This window comes from Anabrus simplex, chromosome 9, assembly GCF_040414725.1.
Source record: "Anabrus simplex isolate iqAnaSimp1 chromosome 9, ASM4041472v1, whole genome shotgun sequence".
NCBI lineage: Eukaryota > Metazoa > Arthropoda > Insecta > Orthoptera > Tettigoniidae > Anabrus > Anabrus simplex.
The window spans coordinates 52,613,154-52,635,694 of record NC_090273.1 but is presented as its reverse complement, the minus strand read 5'-3'; positions in this window follow the sequence as shown (position 1 = coordinate 52,635,694).

Genomic DNA, 22,541 nt, shown 5'->3' with positions numbered 1-22,541 from the left:
TTGAGTTCAAATTTTGAATAGGGTGAAATTTGGGTGCATTTTTAACATTTTACATTACATTTTGCCTACTTAAGTATAAGCTAGAATCATGAAATTTGGTACACATATGTCTCTTAATCCTGCCAATGTGCGCACACTACGTGATGATCCTATCATTGTTATAAGTGTGTCAAACAATAAAATATACTTGTAAAAATCACCAAATTTACGAACAATCCAGAAATACGGCCGAATTTAACGTATAAGGGAGAGAGATACGACAAAATGTCACAGGACCAAAGTTGTAGATCACTCCGAATTGAAGGGACATTGTGCCATCCGTTTTGTGATACGACTTACCGTTTAGCCAAAAAATAGCTCAAAAGGAATGTCTGCACAGTCATTAAAATTGCCTCCATATTTCGATATCTTTGGGGGTAAAAGTGAAAAATTTGAACATCCTGTAATTTTTCCGTCGGTTAGGGACCATAAGCTATAATTTCACCAAATTTCAATTGTCTACCTCGTCTCGCAGGTTGTGCCGCCATCTTGATTTGGGGGGATGGGGGATAAAAATGAGGAAATTCCCGAAAATTTTTAAGCCCACGAAACCTATGGGTTTTCGTTTTGGATATACTATACGACTGTGTTCTGATACTGAGCCCAAAATTTGAGCCCCCCCAGCGTGCCCCCTTGAGGGAATTTTGAGATTTTCCGATTTTTCTAGGGATCCTGGGGTCATCAGTTTCCCTCGTACCAAGTTTCAAATTTCTGAGATTTCTGGAAGTGCCTCATTAATTCACGTCTTTTTTCATTTTTAAATATTTATATATACATCGCTCCAGCCCGCCTTGCTTTTATATATATAGATGACGGATAAGCATGAGCACGTTGAAAAGTGCAGACTTCCACTTCGAGATTCATATCTCCTAAACGGTTTATGATATTAAGAAACGGTTTGCGCCAGCAGACGCCTCATTTATCGCTCTACATGTTTGTTGCTAAACCATTTCCTCGTATCTCCCATATTAAGGGGGTAAATTGAGTTCAAATTTTGAATAGGGTGAAATTTGGGTGCATTTTTAACATTTTACATTACATTTTGCCTACTTAAATATAAGCTAGAATCATGAAATTTGGTACACATATGTCTCTTAATACTGCCAATGTGCGCACACTACGTGATGATCCTATCATTGTTATAAGTGTGTCAAACAATAAAATATACTTGTAAAAATCACCAAATTTACGAACAATCCAGAAATACGGCCGAATTTAACGTATAAGGGAGAGAGATACGACAAAATGTCACAGGACCAAAGTTGTAGACCACTCCGAATTGAAGGGACATTGTGCCATCCGTTTTGTGATACGACTTACCGTTTAGCCAAAAAATAGCGCAAAAGGAATGTCTGCACAGTTATTAAAATTGCCTCCATATTTCGATATCTTTGGGGGTAAAAAGTGAAAAATTTGAACATCTTGGAATTTTCCCGTCGGTTAGGGACCAAAAGCTATAATTTCACCAAATTTCAATTGTCTACCTCGTCTCGCAGATTGTGCCGCCATCTTGATTTGGGGGGATGGGGGATAAAAATGAGGAAATTCCCGAAAATTTTTAAGCCCACGAAACCTATGGGTTATCGTTTTGGATATACTATACGACTGTGTTCTTATACTGAGCCCAAAATTTGAGCCCCCCCAGCGTGCCCCCTTGAGGGAATTTTGAGATTTTCCGATTTTTCTAGGGATCCTGGGGTCATCAGTTTCCCTCGTACCAAGTTTCAAATTTCTGAGATTTCTGGAAGTGCCTCATTAATTCACGTCTTTTTTCATTTTTAAATATTTATATATACATCGCTCCAGCCCGACTTGCTTTTATATATATAGATGACGGTTAAGCATGAGCAAGTTGAAAAGTGCAGACTTCCACTTCGAAATTCATATCTCCTAAACGGTTTATGATATTAAGAAACGGTTTGCCCCATCAGACGCCTCATGTATCGCCCTAAATGTTTGGTTCTAAACCATATCCTCGTATCTCCCATATTAATTGGGTAAATTGAGTTCAAATTTTGAATAGGGTGAAATTTGGGTGCATTTTTAACATTTTACATTACATTTTGCCTACTTATGTATAAGCTAGAATCATGAAATTTGGTACACGTATGTCCCTTAATCGTGCCAATGTGCGCACCTAACGCGATGATCCTATCATTCTTATAAGTGTGTCAAATAATGAAATATATATAGATGACGGATAAGCATGAGCACGTGGAAAATTGCAGACTTCCACTTCGAGATTCATATCTCCTAAACGGTTTATGATATTAAGAAACGGTGTGCGCCATCAGACGCCTCATATATCGCCCTAAATGTTTGGTTCTAAACCATATCCTCGTATCTCCCATATTAAGGGGGTAAATTGCGTTCAAATTTTGAATAGGTTGAAATTTGGGTGCATTTTTAACATTTTACATTACATTTTGCCTACTTATGTATAAGCTAATATCATGAAATTTGGTACACGTATGTCCCCTAATCGTGCCAATGTGCGCACCTAACGCGATGATCCTATCATTCTTATAAGTGTGTCAAACAATGAAATATACTTGTAAAAATCACCAAATTTACGAACAATCCAGAAATAAGGCCAAATTTAACGTATAAGCGAGAGAGATACGACAAAATGTCACAGGACCAAAGTTGTAGACCACTCCGAATTGAAGCGACATTGTGCCATCCGTTTTGTGATATTACTTGCCGTTTAGCCAAAAAATAGCTCAAAATGAATGTCTGCACAGTCATTCAAATTGCCTCCATATTTCGATATCTTTGGGGGTAAAAAGTGAAAAATTTGAACATCTTGGAATTTTCCCGTCGGTTAGGGACCAAAAGCTATAATTTCACCAAATTTCAATTGTATACCTCGCCTGGCAGGTTGTGCCGCCATCTTGATTTGGGGGGATAGGGGATAAAAATGAGGAAATTCCCGAAAATTTTTAAGCCCACGAAACCTATAGGTTATCGTTTTGGATATACTATACGACTGTGTTCTTATGCTGAGCCCAAAATTTGAGCCCCCCAGCGTGCCCCCTTCAGGGAATTTTGAGAATTTCCGATTTTTCTAGGGATCCGGGGGTCGTCAGTTTCCCTCGTACCAAGTTTCAAATTTCTGAGATTTCTGGAAGTGCCTCATTAATTCACGTCTTTTTTCATTTTTAAATATTTATATATACATCGCTCCAGCCCGACTTGCTTTTATATATATAGATGACGGATAAGCATGAGCACGTTGAAAAGTGCAGACTTCCACTTCGAGATTCATATCTCCTAAACGGTTTATGATATTAAGAAACGGTTTGCGCCAACAGACGCCTCATTTATCGCTCTACATGTTTGTTGCTAAACCATTTCCTCGTATCTCCCATATTAAGGGGGTAAATTGAGTTCAAATTTTGAATAGGGTGAAATTTGGGTGCATTTTTAACATTTTACATTACATTTTGCCTACTTAAGTATAAGCTAGAATCATGAAATTTGGTACACATATGTCTCTTAATCCTGCCAATGTGCGCACACTACGTGATGATCCTATCATTGTTATAAGTGTGTCAAACAATAAAATATACTTGTACAAATCACCAAATTTACGAACAATCCAGAAATACGGCCGAATTTAACGTATAAGGGAGAGAGATACGACAAAATGTCACAGGACCAAAGTTGTAGATCACTCCGAATTGAAGGGACATTGTGCCATCCGTTTTGTGATACGACTTACCGTTTAGCCAAAAAATAGCTCAAAAGGAATGTCTGCACAGTCATTAAAATTGCCTCCATATTTCGATATCTTTGGGGGTAAAAGTGAAAAATTTGAACATCCTGTAATTTTTCCGTCGGTTAGGGACCATAAGCTATAATTTCACCAAATTTCAATTGTCTACCTCGTCTCGCAGGTTGTGCCGCCATCTTGATTTGGGGGGATGGGGGATAAAAATGAGGAAATTCCCGAAAATTTTTAAGCCCACGAAACCTATGGGTTTTCGTTTTGGATATACTATACGACTGTGTTCTGATACTGAGCCCAAAATTTGAGCCCCCCCAGCGTGCCCCCTTGAGGGAATTTTGAGATTTTCCGATTTTTCTAGGGATCCTGGGGTCATCAGTTTCCCTCGTACCAAGTTTCAAATTTCTGAGATTTCTGGAAGTGCCTCATTAATTCACGTCTTTTTTCATTTTTAAATATTTATATATACATCGCTCCAGCCCGACTTGCTTTTATATATATAGATGACGGATAAGCATGAGCACGTTGAAAAGTGCAGACTTCCACTTCGAGATTCATATCTCCTAAACGGTTTATGATATTAAGAAACGGTTTGCGCCAACAGACGCCTCATTTATCGCTCTACATGTTTGTTGCTAAACCATTTCCTCGTATCTCCCATATTAAGGGGGTAAATTGAGTTCAAATTTTGAATAGGGTGAAATTTGGGTGCATTTTTAACATTTTACATTACATTTTGCCTACTTAAGTATAAGCTAGAATCATGAAATTTGGTACACATATGTCTCTTAATCCTGCCAATGTGCGCACACTACGTGATGATCCTATCATTGTTATAAGTGTGTCAAACAATAAAATATACTTGTAAAAATCACCAAATTTACGAACAATCCAGAAATACGGCCGAATTTAACGTATAAGGGAGAGAGATACGACAAAATGTCACAGGACCAAAGTTGTAGATCACTCCGAATTGAAGGGACATTGTGCCATCCGTTTTGTGATACGACTTACCGTTTAGCCAAAAAATAGCTCAAAAGGAATGTCTGCACAGTCATTAAAATTGCCTCCATATTTCGATATCTTTGGGGGTAAAAGTGAAAAATTTGAACATCCTGTAATTTTTCCGTCGGTTAGGGACCATGAGCTATAATTTCACCAAATTTCAATTGTCTACCTCGTCTCGCAGGTTGTGCCGCCATCTTGATTTGGGGGGATGGGGGATAAAAATGAGGAAATTCCCGAAAATTTTTAAGCCCACGAAACCTATGGGTTTTCGTTTTGGATATACTATACGACTGTGTTCTGATACTGAGCCCAAAATTTGAGCCCCCCCAGCGTGCCCCCTTGAGGGAATTTTGAGATTTTCCGATTTTTCTAGGGATCCTGGGGTCATCAGTTTCCCTCGTACCAAGTTTCAAATTTCTGAGATTTCTGGAAGTGCCTCATTAATTCACGTCTTTTTTCATTTTTAAATATTTATATATACATCGCTCCAGCCCGCCTTGCTTTTATATATATAGATGACGGATAAGCATGAGCACGTTGAAAAGTGCAGACTTCCACTTCGAGATTCATATCTCCTAAACGGTTTATGATATTAAGAAACGGTTTGCGCCAACAGACGCCTCATTTATCGCTCTACATGTTTGTTGCTAAACCATTTCCTCGTATCTCCCATATTAAGGGGGTAAATTGAGTTCAAATTTTGAATAGGGTGAAATTTGGGTGCATTTTTAACATTTTACATTACATTTTGCCTACTTAAATATAAGCTAGAATCATGAAATTTGGTACACATATGTCTCTTAATACTGCCAATGTGCGCACACTACGTGATGATCCTATCATTGTTATAAGTGTGTCAAACAATAAAATATACTTGTAAAAATCACCAAATTTACGAACAATCCAGAAATACGGCCGAATTTAACGTATAAGGGAGAGAGATACGACAAAATGTCACAGGACCAAAGTTGTAGACCACTCCGAATTGAAGGGACATTGTGCCATCCGTTTTGTGATACGACTTACCGTTTAGCCAAAAAATAGCGCAAAAGGAATGTCTGCACAGTTATTAAAATTGCCTCCATATTTCGATATCTTTGGGGGTAAAAAGTGAAAAATTTGAACATCTTGGAATTTTCCCGTCGGTTAGGGACCAAAAGCTATAATTTCACCAAATTTCAATTGTCTACCTCGTCTCGCAGATTGTGCCGCCATCTTGATTTGGGGGGATGGGGGATAAAAATGAGGAAATTCCCGAAAATTTTTAAGCCCACGAAACCTATGGGTTATCGTTTTGGATATACTGTACGACTGTGTTCTTATACTGAGCCCAAAATTTGAGCCCCCCCAGCGTGCCCCCTTGAGGGAATTTTGAGATTTTCCGATTTTTCTAGGGATCCTGGGGTCATCAGTTTCCCTCGTACCAAGTTTCAAATTTCTGAGATTTCTGGAAGTGCCTCATTAATTCACGTCTTTTTTCATTTTTAAATATTTATATATACATCGCTCCAGCCCGCCTTGCTTTTATATATATAGATGACGGATAAGCATGAGCACGTTGAAAAGTGCAGACTTCCACTTCGAGATTCATATCTCCTAAACGGTTTATGATATTAAGAAACGGTTTGCGCCAACAGACGCCTCATTTATCGCTCTACATGTTTGTTGCTAAACCATTTCCTCGTATCTCCCATATTAAGGGGGTAAATTGAGTTCAAATTTTGAATAGGGTGAAATTTGGGTGCATTTTTAACATTTTACATTACATTTTGCCTACTTAAATATAAGCTAGAATCATGAAATTTGGTACACATATGTCTCTTAATACTGCCAATGTGCGCACACTACGTGATGATCCTATCATTGTTATAAGTGTGTCAAACAATAAAATATACTTGTAAAAATCACCAAATTTACGAACAATCCAGAAATACGGCCGAATTTAACGTATAAGGGAGAGAGATACGACAAAATGTCACAGGACCAAAGTTGTAGATCACTCCGAATTGAAGGGACATTGTGCCATCCGTTTTGTGATACGACTTACCGTTTAGCCAAAAAATAGCTCAAAAGGAATGTCTGCACAGTCATTAAAATTGCCTCCATATTTCGATATCTTTGGGGGTAAAAGTGAAAAATTTGAACATCCTGTAATTTTTCCGTCGGTTAGGGACCATAAGCTATAATTTCACCAAATTTCAATTGTCTACCTCGTCTCGCAGGTTGTGCCGCCATCTTGATTTGGGGGGATGGGGGATAAAAATGAGGAAATTCCCGAAAATTTTTAAGCCCACGAAACCTATGGGTTTTCGTTTTGGATATACTATACGACTGTGTTCTGATACTGAGCCCAAAATTTGAGCCCCCCCAGCGTGCCCCCTTGAGGGAATTTTGAGATTTTCCGATTTTTCTAGGGATCCTGGGGTCATCAGTTTCCCTCGTACCAAGTTTCAAATTTCTGAGATTTCTGGAAGTGCCTCATTAATTCACGTCTTTTTTCATTTTTAAATATTTATATATACATCGCTCCAGCCCGCCTTGCTTTTATATATATAGATGACGGATAAGCATGAGCACGTTGAAAAGTGCAGACTTCCACTTCGAGATTCATATCTCCTAAACGGTTTATGATATTAAGAAACGGTTTGCGCCAACAGACGCCTCATTTATCGCTCTACATGTTTGTTGCTAAACCATTTCCTCGTATCTCCCATATTAAGGGGGTAAATTGAGTTCAAATTTTGAATAGGGTGAAATTTGGGTGCATTTTTAACATTTTACATTACATTTTGCCTACTTAAATATAAGCTAGAATCATGAAATTTGGTACACATATGTCTCTTAATACTGCCAATGTGCGCACACTACGTGATGATCCTATCATTGTTATAAGTGTGTCAAACAATAAAATATACTTGTAAAAATCACCAAATTTACGAACAATCCAGAAATACGGCCGAATTTAACGTATAAGGGAGAGAGATACGACAAAATGTCACAGGACCAAAGTTGTAGACCACTCCGAATTGAAGGGACATTGTGCCATCCGTTTTGTGATACGACTTACCGTTTAGCCAAAAAATAGCGCAAAAGGAATGTCTGCACAGTTATTAAAATTGCCTCCATATTTCGATATCTTTGGGGGTAAAAAGTGAAAAATTTGAACATCTTGGAATTTTCCCGTCGGTTAGGGACCAAAAGCTATAATTTCACCAAATTTCAATTGTCTACCTCGTCTCGCAGATTGTGCCGCCATCTTGATTTGGGGGGATGGGGGATAAAAATGAGGAAATTCCCGAAAATTTTTAAGCCCACGAAACCTATGGGTTATCGTTTTGGATATACTATACGACTGTGTTCTTATACTGAGCCCAAAATTTGAGCCCCCCCAGCGTGCCCCCTTGAGGGAATTTTGAGATTTTCCGATTTTTCTAGGGATCCTGGGGTCATCAGTTTCCCTCGTACCAAGTTTCAAATTTCTGAGATTTCTGGAAGTGCCTCATTAATTCACGTCTTTTTTCATTTTTAAATATTTATATATACATCGCTCCAGCCCGACTTGCTTTTATATATATAGATGACGGATAAGCATGAGCACGTTGAAAAGTGCAGACTTCCACTTCGAGATTCATATCTCCTAAACGGTTTATGATATTAAGAAACGGTTTGCGCCATCAGACGCCTCATTTATCGCTCTACATGTTTGTTGCTAAACCATTTCCTCGTATCTCCCATATTAAGGGGGTAAATTGAGTTCAAATTTTGAATAGGGTGAAATTTGGGTGCATTTTTAACATTTTACATTACATTTTGCCTACTTAAGTATAAGCTAGAATCATGAAATTTGGTACACATATGTCTCTTAATCCTGCCAATGTGCGCACACAACGTGATGATCCTATCATTGTTATAAGTGTGTCAAACAATAAAATATACTTGTACAAATCACCAAATTTACGAACAATCCAGAAATACGGCCGAATTTAACGTATAAGGGAGAGAGATACGACAAAATGTCACAGGACCAAAGTTGTAGATCACTCCGAATTGAAGGGACATTGTGCCATCCGTTTTGTGATACGACTTACCGTTTAGCCAAAAAATAGCTCAAAAGGAATGTCTGCACAGTCATTAAAATTGCCTCCATATTTCGATATCTTTGGGGGTAAAAGTGAAAAATTTGAACATCCTGTAATTTTTCCGTCGATTAGGGACCAAAAGCTATAATTTCACCAAATTTCAATTGTCTACCTCGTCTCGCAGGTTGTGCCGCCATCTTGATTTGGGGGGATGGGGGATAAAAATGAGGAAATTCCCGAGAATTTTTAAGCCCACGAAACCTATAGGTTATCGTTTTGGATATACTATACGACTGTGTTCTTATACTGAGCCCAAAATTTGAGTCCCCCCAGCGTGCCCCCTTGAGGGAATTTTGAGATTTTCCGATTTTTCTAGGGATCCTGGGGTCATCAGTTTCCCTCGTACCAAGTTTCAAATTTCTGAGATTTCTGGAAGTGCCTCATTAATTCACGTCTTTTTTCATTTTTAAATATTTATATATACATCGCTCCAGCCCGACTTGCTTTTATATATATAGATGACGGATAAGCATGAGCACGTTGAAAAGTGCAGACTTCCACTTCGAGATTCATATCTCCTAAACGGTTTATGATATTAAGAAACGGTTTGCGCCAACAGACGCCTCATTTATCGCTCTACATGTTTGTTGCTAAACCATTTCCTCGTATCTCCCATATTAAGGGGGTAAATTGAGTTCAAATTTTGAATAGGGTGAAATTTGGGTGCATTTTTAACATTTTACATTACATTTTGCCTACTTAAGTATAAGCTAGAATCATGAAATTTGGTACACATATGTCTCTTAATCCTGCCAATGTGCGCACACTACGTGATGATCCTATCATTGTTATAAGTGTGTCAAACAATAAAATATACTTGTAAAAATCACCAAATTTACGAACAATCCAGAAATACGGCCGAATTTAACGTATAAGGGAGAGAGATACGACAAAATGTCACAGGACCAAAGTTGTAGATCACTCCGAATTGAAGGGACATTGTGCCATCCGTTTTGTGATACGACTTACCGTTTAGCCAAAAAATAGCTCAAAAGGAATGTCTGCACAGTCATTAAAATTGCCTCCATATTTCGATATCTTTGGGGGTAAAAGTGAAAAATTTGAACATCCTGTAATTTTTCCGTCGGTTAGGGACCATAAGCTATAATTTCACCAAATTTCAATTGTCTACCTCGTCTCGCAGGTTGTGCCGCCATCTTGATTTGGGGGGATGGGGGATAAAAATGAGGAAATTCCCGAAAATTTTTAAGCCCACGAAACCTATGGGTTTTCGTTTTGGATATACTATACGACTGTGTTCTGATACTGAGCCCAAAATTTGAGCCCCCCCAGCGTGCCCCCTTGAGGGAATTTTGAGATTTTCCGATTTTTCTAGGGATCCTGGGGTCATCAGTTTCCCTCGTACCAAGTTTCAAATTTCTGAGATTTCTGGAAGTGCCTCATTAATTCACGTCTTTTTTCATTTTTAAATATTTATATATACATCGCTCCAGCCCGCCTTGCTTTTATATATATAGATGACGGATAAGCATGAGCACGTTGAAAAGTGCAGACTTCCACTTCGAGATTCATATCTCCTAAACGGTTTATGATATTAAGAAACGGTTTGCGCCAGCAGACGCCTCATTTATCGCTCTACATGTTTGTTGCTAAACCATTTCCTCGTATCTCCCATATTAAGGGGGTAAATTGAGTTCAAATTTTGAATAGGGTGAAATTTGGGTGCATTTTTAACATTTTACATTACATTTTGCCTACTTAAATATAAGCTAGAATCATGAAATTTGGTACACATATGTCTCTTAATACTGCCAATGTGCGCACACTACGTGATGATCCTATCATTGTTATAAGTGTGTCAAACAATAAAATATACTTGTAAAAATCACCAAATTTACGAACAATCAAGAAATACGGCCGAATTTAACGTATAAGGGAGAGAGATACGACAAAATGTCACAGGACCAAAGTTGTAGACCACTCCGAATTGAAGGGACATTGTGCCATCCGTTTTGTGATACGACTTACCGTTTAGCCAAAAAATAGCGCAAAAGGAATGTCTGCACAGTTATTAAAATTGCCTCCATATTTCGATATCTTTGGGGGTAAAAAGTGAAAAATTTGAACATCTTGGAATTTTCCCGTCGGTTAGGGACCAAAAGCTATAATTTCACCAAATTTCAATTGTCTACCTCGTCTCGCAGATTGTGCCGCCATCTTGATTTGGGGGGATGGGGGATAAAAATGAGGAAATTCCCGAAAATTTTTAAGCCCACGAAACCTATGGGTTATCGTTTTGGATATACTATACGACTGTGTTCTTATACTGAGCCCAAAATTTGAGCCCCCCCAGCGTGCCCCCTTGAGGGAATTTTGAGATTTTCCGATTTTTCTAGGGATCCTGGGGTCATCAGTTTCCCTCGTACCAAGTTTCAAATTTCTGAGATTTCTGGAAGTGCCTCATTAATTCACGTCTTTTTTCATTTTTAAATATTTATATATACATCGCTCCAGCCCGACTTGCTTTTATATATATAGATGACGGTTAAGCATGAGCAAGTTGAAAAGTGCAGACTTCCACTTCGAAATTCATATCTCCTAAACGGTTTATGATATTAAGAAACGGTTTGCCCCATCAGACGCCTCATGTATCGCCCTAAATGTTTGGTTCTAAACCATATCCTCGTATCTCCCATATTAATTGGGTAAATTGAGTTCAAATTTTGAATAGGGTGAAATTTGGGTGCATTTTTAACATTTTACATTACATTTTGCCTACTTATGTATAAGCTAGAATCATGAAATTTGGTACACGTATGTCCCTTAATCGTGCCAATGTGCGCACCTAACGCGATGATCCTATCATTCTTATAAGTGTGTCAAATAATGAAATATATATAGATGACGGATAAGCATGAGCACGTGGAAAATTGCAGACTTCCACTTCGAGATTCATATCTCCTAAACGGTTTATGATATTAAGAAACGGTGTGCGCCATCAGACGCCTCATATATCGCCCTAAATGTTTGGTTCTAAACCATATCCTCGTATCTCCCATATTAAGGGGGTAAATTGCGTTCAAATTTTGAATAGGTTGAAATTTGGGTGCATTTTTAACATTTTACATTACATTTTGCCTACTTATGTATAAGCTAATATCATGAAATTTGGTACACGTATGTCCCCTAATCGTGCCAATGTGCGCACCTAACGCGATGATCCTATCATTCTTATAAGTGTGTCAAACAATGAAATATACTTGTAAAAATCACCAAATTTACGAACAATCCAGAAATAAGGCCAAATTTAACGTATAAGCGAGAGAGATACGACAAAATGTCACAGGACCAAAGTTGTAGACCACTCCGAATTGAAGCGACATTGTGCCATCCGTTTTGTGATATTACTTGCCGTTTAGCCAAAAAATAGCTCAAAATGAATGTCTGCACAGTCATTCAAATTGCCTCCATATTTCGATATCTTTGGGGGTAAAAAGTGAAAAATTTGAACATCTTGGAATTTTCCCGTCGGTTAGGGACCAAAAGCTATAATTTCACCAAATTTCAATTGTATACCTCGCCTGGCAGGTTGTGCCGCCATCTTGATTTGGGGGGATAGGGGATAAAAATGAGGAAATTCCCGAAAATTTTTAAGCCCACGAAACCTATAGGTTATCGTTTTGGATATACTATACGACTGTGTTCTTATGCTGAGCCCAAAATTTGAGCCCCCCAGCGTGCCCCCTTCAGGGAATTTTGAGAATTTCCGATTTTTCTAGGGATCCGGGGGTCGTCAGTTTCCCTCGTACCAAGTTTCAAATTTCTGAGATTTCTGGAAGTGCCTCATTAATTCACGTCTTTTTTCATTTTTAAATATTTATATATACATCGTTCCAGCCCGACTTGCTTTTATATATATATATATATATATATATATATATATATATAGATGACGGATAAGCATGAGCACGTGGAAAAGTGCAGACTTCCACTTCGAGATTCATATCTCCTAAATGGGTTATGATATTAAGAAACGGTTTGCGCCATCAGACGCCTCATGTATCGCCCTAAAGGTTTGATTCTAAACCATATCCTCGTATCTCCCATATTAAGGGGGTGAATTGAGTTCAAATTTTGAATAGGGTGAAATTTGGGTGCATTTTTAACATTTTACATTACATTTTGCCTATTTATGTATAAGCTAGAATCATGAAATTTGGTACACGTATGTCCCTTAATCGTGCCAATGTGCGCACCTAACGCGATGATCCTATCATTCTTATAAGTGTGTCAAACAATGAAATATACTTGTAAAAATCACCAAATTTACGAACAATCCAGAAATAAGGCCAAATTTAACGTATAAGGGAGAGAGATACGACAAAATGTCACAGGACCAAAGTTGTAGACCACTCCGAATTGAAGCGACATTGTGCCATCCGTTTTGTGATATGACTTGCCGTTTAGCCAAAAAATAGCTCAAAATGAATGTCTGCACAGTCATTCAAATTGCCTCCATATTTCGATATCTTTGGGGGTAAAAAGTGAAAAATTTGAACATCTTGGAATTTTCCCGTCGGTTAGGGACCAAAAGCTATAATTTCACCAAATTTCAATTGTCTACCTCGCCTGGCAGGTTGTGCCGCCATCTTGATTTGGGGGGATAGGGGATAAAAATGAGGAAATTCCCGAAAATTTTTAAGCCCACGAAACCTATAGGTTATCGTTTTGGATATACTATACGACTGTGTTCTTATGCTGAGCCCAAAATTTGAGCCCCCCCCCCAGCGTGCCCCCTTCAGGGAATTTTGAGAATTCCGATTTTTCTGGGGATCCGGGGGTCATCAGTTCCCCTCGTACCAAGTTTCAAATTTCTGAGATTTCTGGAAGTGCCTCATTAATTCACGTCTTTTTTTCATTTTTAAATATTTATATATACATCGTTCCAGCGCGACTTGCTTTTATATATATAGATTAGTGAAAGTGTGTGTCGCTTAGCAACGTGCTCAGTACGGAATGTATTGCGGGTTAGGTTAAGCCTTCGCCTGCAATTATTGGAATGATCATTTTTTAATGATTTGATTTTAAGATCACTCAAAGTTGGCTGAACTTAGAGACATATCAATGCCTCATCATTCACCGACGGGTAATCACGGAGAGAATAAAAAAAATTAAGCAAATCGGTCCAGTAGAACTGACGGACGGACGGACGGATGGATTTGCCAAAGTTTTTTTTATTAAATTCTTTTAATATATAGATTTATTTATTAATCTCTAAGACTTGTATCAATGTAATTTTATGTCCAGTTCTATGGCCATATGGTTATATTACTGGCCTTTGGTCCAGAGGGCCCCGGTTTCGATTCCCGGCCGGTCCGGGGATTTTAACCTTCATTGGTTAATTCCAGTGGTTTGGAGGTTGGGTGTATGTGCCGTCTTCACGGCCCCATTCTCCTAGACGTGAAGGTCGCCCATACGGCGACAACTCGAAAGACCCGCACCCGGCCTCTTCGGAGGCCACACTCCATTGAAAATGTAATTTTATAAGTACTTTAAAGATTTTTAGATTTACTATAATATTGGGGCTTACTATCCTATTGTAAACCAGCAATTAAATAAACAAATAAATGACCGGGCGAGTTGGCCGTACGGTTAGGGCCGCGCAGCTGTGAGCTTGCACCCAGGAGATAGTGGGTTCGAACCCCACTCTCAGCAGCCCTGAAGATGGTTTTCCATGGTTTCCCATTTTCACACCAGGCAAATGCTGGGGCTGTACCTTAATTAAGGCCACGGGCACTTCCTTCCCACTCCCAGCCCTTTCCTCTCCCATAGTCGCCATAAGACCTATCAGTGTCGGTGCGACGTAAAGCAAATTGTAAAAAAATGTATTAATTAATAAATATTTCTTTGATCTTCATTAGCTCCTTAACTGGGCGTCAGGAAAGGCATCCAGCCGTAAAAGCATGATATGGTAGGACAGGGCTAGGACTGGTAAGGAAGGGACTGCGGCCTTAATAAAGATCCAGCCCCAGTATTTGCCTAATATGAAAATGGGAAACCACGGAAAATCAACTTCAGGACTGCCGACAGTAGAGTTCGAATAAACTATCTCCAGAATGCAAGCTCAAAGCCGCGTAGTCATTTATCTCGGTCATCTAGTAGTTTCTTCGCCCCCATGATGGATAAAACTTCGAGAGCTTCAGTTCCAGGAGTCATGATTGTACATTAACAGTGCATAGTCATTCGACAACGTATTGCCCGCTGCCTACAGAGCTACTCTGATAGGTTGTACCTTTACAACGTGTATTGCATACTCTGGTATTCTTTTATGGTAATATTGTTATCTCATCACTTGCAAATCTGTTCGCTGTCATTCCCTGGTAACCCCACTCCTTCAAGACCTTGAGTCTTCTTTCACTATCACTTCATTGTTATGTACTAGCGCTGAATAATACATCCTGGAATGCCGTACTCATGGACTGTGTACACATAGGAATTTTAGCTCATACTTTTCTGGTTATTATCACTTCTTATTTTTTGCTATTGGCTTTACGTCGCACCGATACAGATAGGTCTTATGGCGACGATGGGGCAAGAAAGGGCTAGGACTAGGAATTAAGTGGTCGTGGCCTTAATTAAGGTACAGCCCCAGCATTTGCCTGGTGTGAAAATGGAAAACCACGGAAAACCATCTTCAGGGCTGCCGACAGTGGGGTTCGAACCCACTATCTCCCGAATACTGGATGCTGGGCGCATTTAAGCGACTGCAGCTATCGAGATCGGTATTATCACTTTTATGTCCGGCTGTATACAGCCTGAGTTGTCAGAGTATAGGTCATTGGTCCTCGTAGCTCGGGGTTCTATTTCCATCTGGGTCGAATCTAGTTCTAACTTTCAATGGTTAATTCATTCGGCTCAGGGTGTGGGGTGCTTGTATTGTTCCCAAAAATTGCTGAAACTCACACACGGCACACAACACTATCCTGGTCACACTATCACGCAATTTCTCATACATGGTGCATGACGCTCATCCCTCACCGGATAGTCTGCTCAGTGTTGCCAACTGTACGGTTTGAACCGTAAATTTACGGTTTTCGGTACTCTGTGTACGGTTCGGATGTCAGGCCATATGGTTCTGCGAAAGTTTTAAAGGAACGTCATATATATTATTTCAATAGTATAGATCCCTTTTGCGGCGTTCATAAGTAACCGATCGTGACAAATGAGCATTCAAAAGAAAGAGAATTGACATTATCATTGATGAATTGCATTCTCATTTCATAAATATCGATATTTTAGTCTTAAAAAATGAGATTAAAAATTGTACGAAGTGTGCGATTTGCAAATACTGTTGCTGTAGGAAAATACGCGCCATCATTGCTGTCCACTTCACATTTTGCCACTGGGACGCTTGTTTTATGTCATTATAATATGTTGTAATTGTCAGTTAAGGAAATAATGATAGTAAGACCAAAAATTACTTCCGAAACATTCGTCAGTATAATAATTCACTTGCATTTGCTTCCGTTCAAGTGGATACCATCTTTTAAAAAAATCGAAGATTACATTAAGTAGTACCGTAAGTAAGACTGTCTAACATTGTACTGATTTGTGTATTCCTTAGTTCACCAGTAGTTCACCAGGGGGCTACTCCACCACATACTTTAGGAACATGCGAGAATTATCGCTCGGGTCCCCTAGTTTTCTGTTATTGGAAATTTTAAGATTTTTATGCAAAATGATTTTTTCCCCGCCTGTTTGAACATACATTATTTCCTGGACATGTATGGGGTGACCTCCATTTTCTCTAAGGGACTCCCAAGCTTTGAACGTTGTGGTTCACCCCTGAGCTGGTTTCAGATTATCCTATGACGCGTCTGTATAATCTGATATGTGGGACTTTATATCTCACTCTGCTCAAACTTTATCAAATGTGGATCTCTTACTCCCATATAGGCCTGGCCTATTTTCACAGCCACACTCTCGAATCAGCTCACATTGAACTCCGTGAATCGTTTCTTAATCAGCCACTGAAATGTGAAGTGTGGCATGACATTAAACGAGCCACAGTGCAGCATCTAGATGTATATTTTATGGATAACGCTATTTTGTCGTTCCTCTGAATAATATTGTGATCAACTTACAAATTCCTTTGCGTGACAGCAAAGTGCTTCATTTTCGAGTGGGTGAGCTTGTATGTGTATGCTCAGTCTTCAGCCCTAAGGCTGGTTGGATCCTCAACAGCTCTGCTATCAGCTGTCATAGATGGCCTAGGCATCACTGAAGAGGCGTACTAGGGAAATGAGGAGTGAGGTAGTTTCCCGTTGCTTTCCTCACCGAGCCAGAAGTTGCTATTACATATCAGTCTGCCAAGCCCACTGAAATGCATGCACCAACCGACCCTATGAGCAACATGTTCACACCATTCATAGCAGGGACTGGCTGCGTAAGGAATGGCATTACTAGCATCGCTCATACCTCAGTCACTTTCATTTTGCCAAAGCCAAGGATAAGACAGAGACAGATCAATGAAAGTAACAAAATTGCTCTAGCCTATACCAGAAGACATGGTGCACTGTAAACACTAGGTCCTGCCAGCAAAGGTTACCATGTATTAATTATGTTAAATAAATAAAGATGGTGTTCACTTCTGAGTCCGAAAGTAAAGCAGGTCATTCGACACCCAAAAAACAAAACTTTCCGTTAAAACACAAGAGTACAGGCAGTCGTGGGAGAGTATAGAACAATATAACAAATGGTTGCGTTCTGATCCCACATCTGAGGACAAGGCAAAGTGTATGGTTTGTAACGTGAAAATTGTGTCAGAATTGATCAATATTAAAATATACAACAGAACCGAAAAGCAAATTCAAAGCACGAATGATGGATGCGTTACCTGTCAAAGCAATTTCAAGGCTGTTTACAACAAAGAGACTAGCATATTGAGTGTTCAGAAATTAGCACACAGTGCAGATATAAAATCTCTCGGGTTCTTTGCGGAACACAATATATCGCTTAGAACCATGGACCATTTACAGCGTACTAAAACAGGCATTTGCTATTTCATATAATTGCTGTTTGCTATTATCGGACGCATTCTATGAATTTTAGTGTGTTTGGGTGAAAATCAGCATTGTACGGTTTTACGTTAAAGAATACGGTTTATTTATAATTTCTGTACGGATTTTCAATTTTCGAGGGTTTGCAACGCTGGGTCTGCCTTACATCGCACGAGGCTATAACGGAAACTCAGCGGAACAGTCCTCACCTGCCCTGACCCGTATTATTTTATATAAAATCTTAACTCCATTTAAACATTTACACCTTATACGAGTAAGATCAAAAGTAGCATAACATATCAGAATTGTGTCTATATGTTGTCATTTATACAATCAGCTATTTGTGCCCCTCATGGTGTATGTGTAGCTTATCTCATGACTAAATCCCTTGGAAATGTAACTTACTTTAGCGTGGGATGAGGGTCAGGCCGTGCTTGAAGCCAAGACGAAGAGATTATCCATCTAACCTTATGCTAACACGTTTCACTTAAAGTGTCTACGTGGCGGCAATCGACACTTGATACGGATAAATACTTTATCCGCATTAGAGCTACAGGCTGGCTTATGCTGAGAAGTCAGACGAAATTATATGAAGTGGAAAATAAACAAAGGTCATCCTTTTTATTTTCATTTTTTATTGTTGTATTGCCCGTCTCCATGGCTAAATGGTTAGCATGCTGTACTTTAATCTAAGGAGTACCGGGATCGATTCTCGGCCAGGTAAGGAATTTTAACTTTCATTAGCTAATTCCTATAACTTGGAGGCTGGGTGTTTTTGCCTTCTTCAGCATTAGAATCCATTCAAGGTACGACCCAATCCTCACAGACACGCAGGTCACCTATAGGGCGTCAACTCAAAAGACCTGCACCAGACCTCTCCGAACGTCACACGCGATAAATGAAAAACAGATATCGTATGCAGGCTGTCATGTAGACAGCGTGACAAGAAATGATTCTGAAACCAGAGCAATTCTGACTCTTAAAAGTGACTTCCCTGTACTGAATTTAACTGTTGCAGGCTAATACTGAAGTGTGGGCCGAAGTAACACGTTTATGGGCACCCGTCGCCAAAGGAAAGGTCAGAACTCCCATTAAATTTTCTAAGGCTCAGTAATAATACCGAACGAAATGGTTACGCGGTTCAGGTCACGTAGTTGCGAGCTGGCATTCCGGGGAGACTGGGTTCGAACCCTCCCGTCCGAAGCCCTGAAGATGGTTTTCCGCGGTTTCCCATTTTCACACCGGGAAAATGCTGAGGGCTGAACATTAATTAAGACTCCGATCTATTCTTTCCCTCTCCTAGCCCTTTCATATCCGATCATCTTCAAAAGACCTACCTGAGTCGTTGCGACATTAAATCACTTGCAAATTATTAATAATAATAATAAACCGAGCGAGTTGGTCGTGCAATTAGGGGCGCGCATCTGTGAGCTTGCATTCGGGAGATAGTGGGTTCGAATCCCACTGTCGGCAGCCCTGAAGATGTTTTTCCGTAGTTTCCCATTTTCGCACCAGGCAACTTCCGGGTCAGTGCCTTAATTAAGGCCGCGGCTGCTTCCTTCCCACTCCCATCCCTTTCCTACCCCATCGTCCCCATAAGACCTATCTGTGTCGGTGCGACGAAAAAGCAAGTTTTAATAAGAATGAGTAATAGCTAATTGACTTATTTCGAAGTAGCAAGTAGGTCTAGTCTTGAATGTGAAGCTTATGCTGTTAATTAATTCATGTTTAAAATTACATTTTTAAAATTACGTATCCCGAATCATCGCTGCTGGGATGAGGTTCATAAGACGTACAACAGGATAAAGAGCAACAAGGAGATAATGGAAGAACTGAAGGCAGAACCCATGTTAAAATTCGTAGAAAAATACCAAAAGAACTGGAAGGACCACGCAAACAGAATGGGAAGGGAAAGAATCCCAAAGCAGACCTTATGAGAACAGGTCAGAGGAAGTCGGTCTATTTGACACCCAGCTAGGAGATAGATCGAGACTGTAATAGGCCATTTGGTCTAATATCTGTTCGGATGATGATGGTGACGGTGATGATGATGATGATGATGATGATGATGACGACGATGCATTTTTACATCAGGCATTAGCATTCACAATTGAAACAAAAAATCCTCATGGAGATTTCCATACTATTAAATACGGAAAACATATTCTAAACCGGGCGAGTTGGCCGTGCGGTTAGGGGTGCGCAGCGGACAGCTTGCACCGGGAGATAGTGGGTTCGAATCCCACTGCCAGCAGCCCTGAAGAATGTTTTGCGTGGTTTCCCATTTTCACATCAGGAAAATGCCTGGGGCTTTTCATTAATTAAAGCCACGGTCGCTTCCTTCTCATTCCTAGCCCTTTCCTATCCCATCGTCACCGTAAGTCCTATCTGTGTCGGTGCGACCTAAAGCAAAATTGTAAACGTATGTTCAAGACAATACCACAAAGCACCGAGCGAGTTGGATGCGCAGTTTGGGCCGTGTAGCTTTTAACATTTGTTCGGGAGGTGGTTGGTTCGAAGCTAACTGTCGGCAGCCTTCAAGATGGTTTTGCCTTCTCACACCACTAAATACAAAATTCGTGTCCTCGTACCTCCGCTGTGCAGCCTACTTGGTGACTATGGTCTTTAAGACGTCAGTTCTGTATCGTCTGGCACCGTGCTTGGGAAAGAACTAAAATAGAGAAAGTAGCCACTGTTGCCATAATTAAGGTAGAGACCCCATCATTTGCCTGCTGTGAAAACGGAGAATCACGGAAAATCATCTTCAGGTCTGCCGAAAGTAGGATCTTCCGAAAGAAAGCTCATACTGATATTTATTCAAAATGTGTACTTGATATCACTTTTACCTGTTATAATAAAGATTTTATTGCATCCAGTGGCCATTAAAGTATGTTTAGATGACTCCATAAAACAGAATTTGGTTAGTCCGATCTGTCTTTTAGTGCACGTCACAACACAAGTCTCAAGTCTTCTCGCACAATACACATATACATTCCTTTCTCGGGGTGTAAAAAGTTTTGTTAGCACACACACGGTGATGAAAACTGTGTGTTGCTAATCTAGTCACTATGTGCCTGAGTTCATAGTCTGCCTTCATCCAACTCATACTGGCCATAGCTTCTGTGGTGTAAAACATTTCCCATATATCTCCCTTCTTGGTTCGTAGCTCCGTTTGTAACTGGTTGAATGCAGGTGTAGATGGCAATATTAGTTTGTGTCGTAGTTCTTCTGCATAGAAGAGTTCTCTTGTCAGCTCGTAACATAATCTTGAAGGAGTGAATTTGGACAAAAGTAATAACTTTTTCATGTAGATTTCTTTTACCTTTTCATTGTCTCGAATATTTCTTTTGGTGAGATGTTCCCCCATTATCGGGGATATTTTTGCATGGAACAATTTCATAGAGACTTCAACCGAAAGTTTGCGTAAAATCAAAATATCATTCACTGCTATTACGGCCGCAGCCACTCTATCTTTGATGTGTCTGGGATAAGTGGTTCCTGATGTATGTAATGTAATGCCCAAGTATTTAAAGTTGTTTACGATTGGCATAGTTTCTCCTCCGTTCTCGTAGCAATTTTTCTCTGTTAATGCTGTTCTGCCTCCCTTGCGGAAGATCATCTGTACCGTCTTCTGTCGATTAATTCTGAATTTAATATCCCATGCCGAAATGTTCAGTTTGTTGAAAGCAGCCTGTAGTTTTTCGTTTTTTTTAATACGAGTACCATGTCATCTGCATTCATGTATACTGTATATGTACCTCGTCGCCTTCGACTTTTACATTGGGTATTATGTCTGAAACCACTATATTGAAGTATATGGGGCTCATTGGATCACCTTGTTATAAGATGCATTAAGAATCTTAGAAAATATTTTAATTACAAAAAAATTGGCAATTAATGGAGTAAGTGTGTAGGCTATGTTTATGTGGTTGTATTTCTCCTTAAAATAATAATCACCGCTACAGCAAAGTTCTCCTATTAACCCGCCATCGGTATCGTTGTCCGCACTTACGCGAGAGGTAGCGTGTATAGGGGCTCCCTAACATCGGCTTGGTATATGATTTTAGTTCTTATACGGGCTCTTCTCGGCATTTTGAATAAATCATTCTAGTATTTGGTTATTTAGTATATATATACTTACATATTTGTATATATCCACAATTGTTTATTACCTAAATATTTGCTACTATAATTTCGACTCGTACACTGTTTTCGTTCTTTTAGAAGGTAATTATAATTTTGTTTTAACAGACTGGTTTATTGTTAACCATTTATATAAATTTACATAACTATTACTAAATATTATGAAAAGTAACGAAAATCCTTGGCATTACAAATGCATATTACAGTACAAAACAAATTTTATCATGATTTGTAAACATCATTTTGTATCATTGTCCTGTTCACTCATTTCTTTCCACTTCTTGCGAAAAACATTCACTGCATACTACTTTTGTTAGTCCAGTGTTCTCTTTGCACATTGAGCGTTTGCACGCATCACAGCGAGCTGACGTAAATCGTTTTTTCGAACTGGGAGTAGGCACATCTTGGTTTCCACCCGGGAACGTCTGAAAATATATACAGTAAACACCATAGCTTATTTTG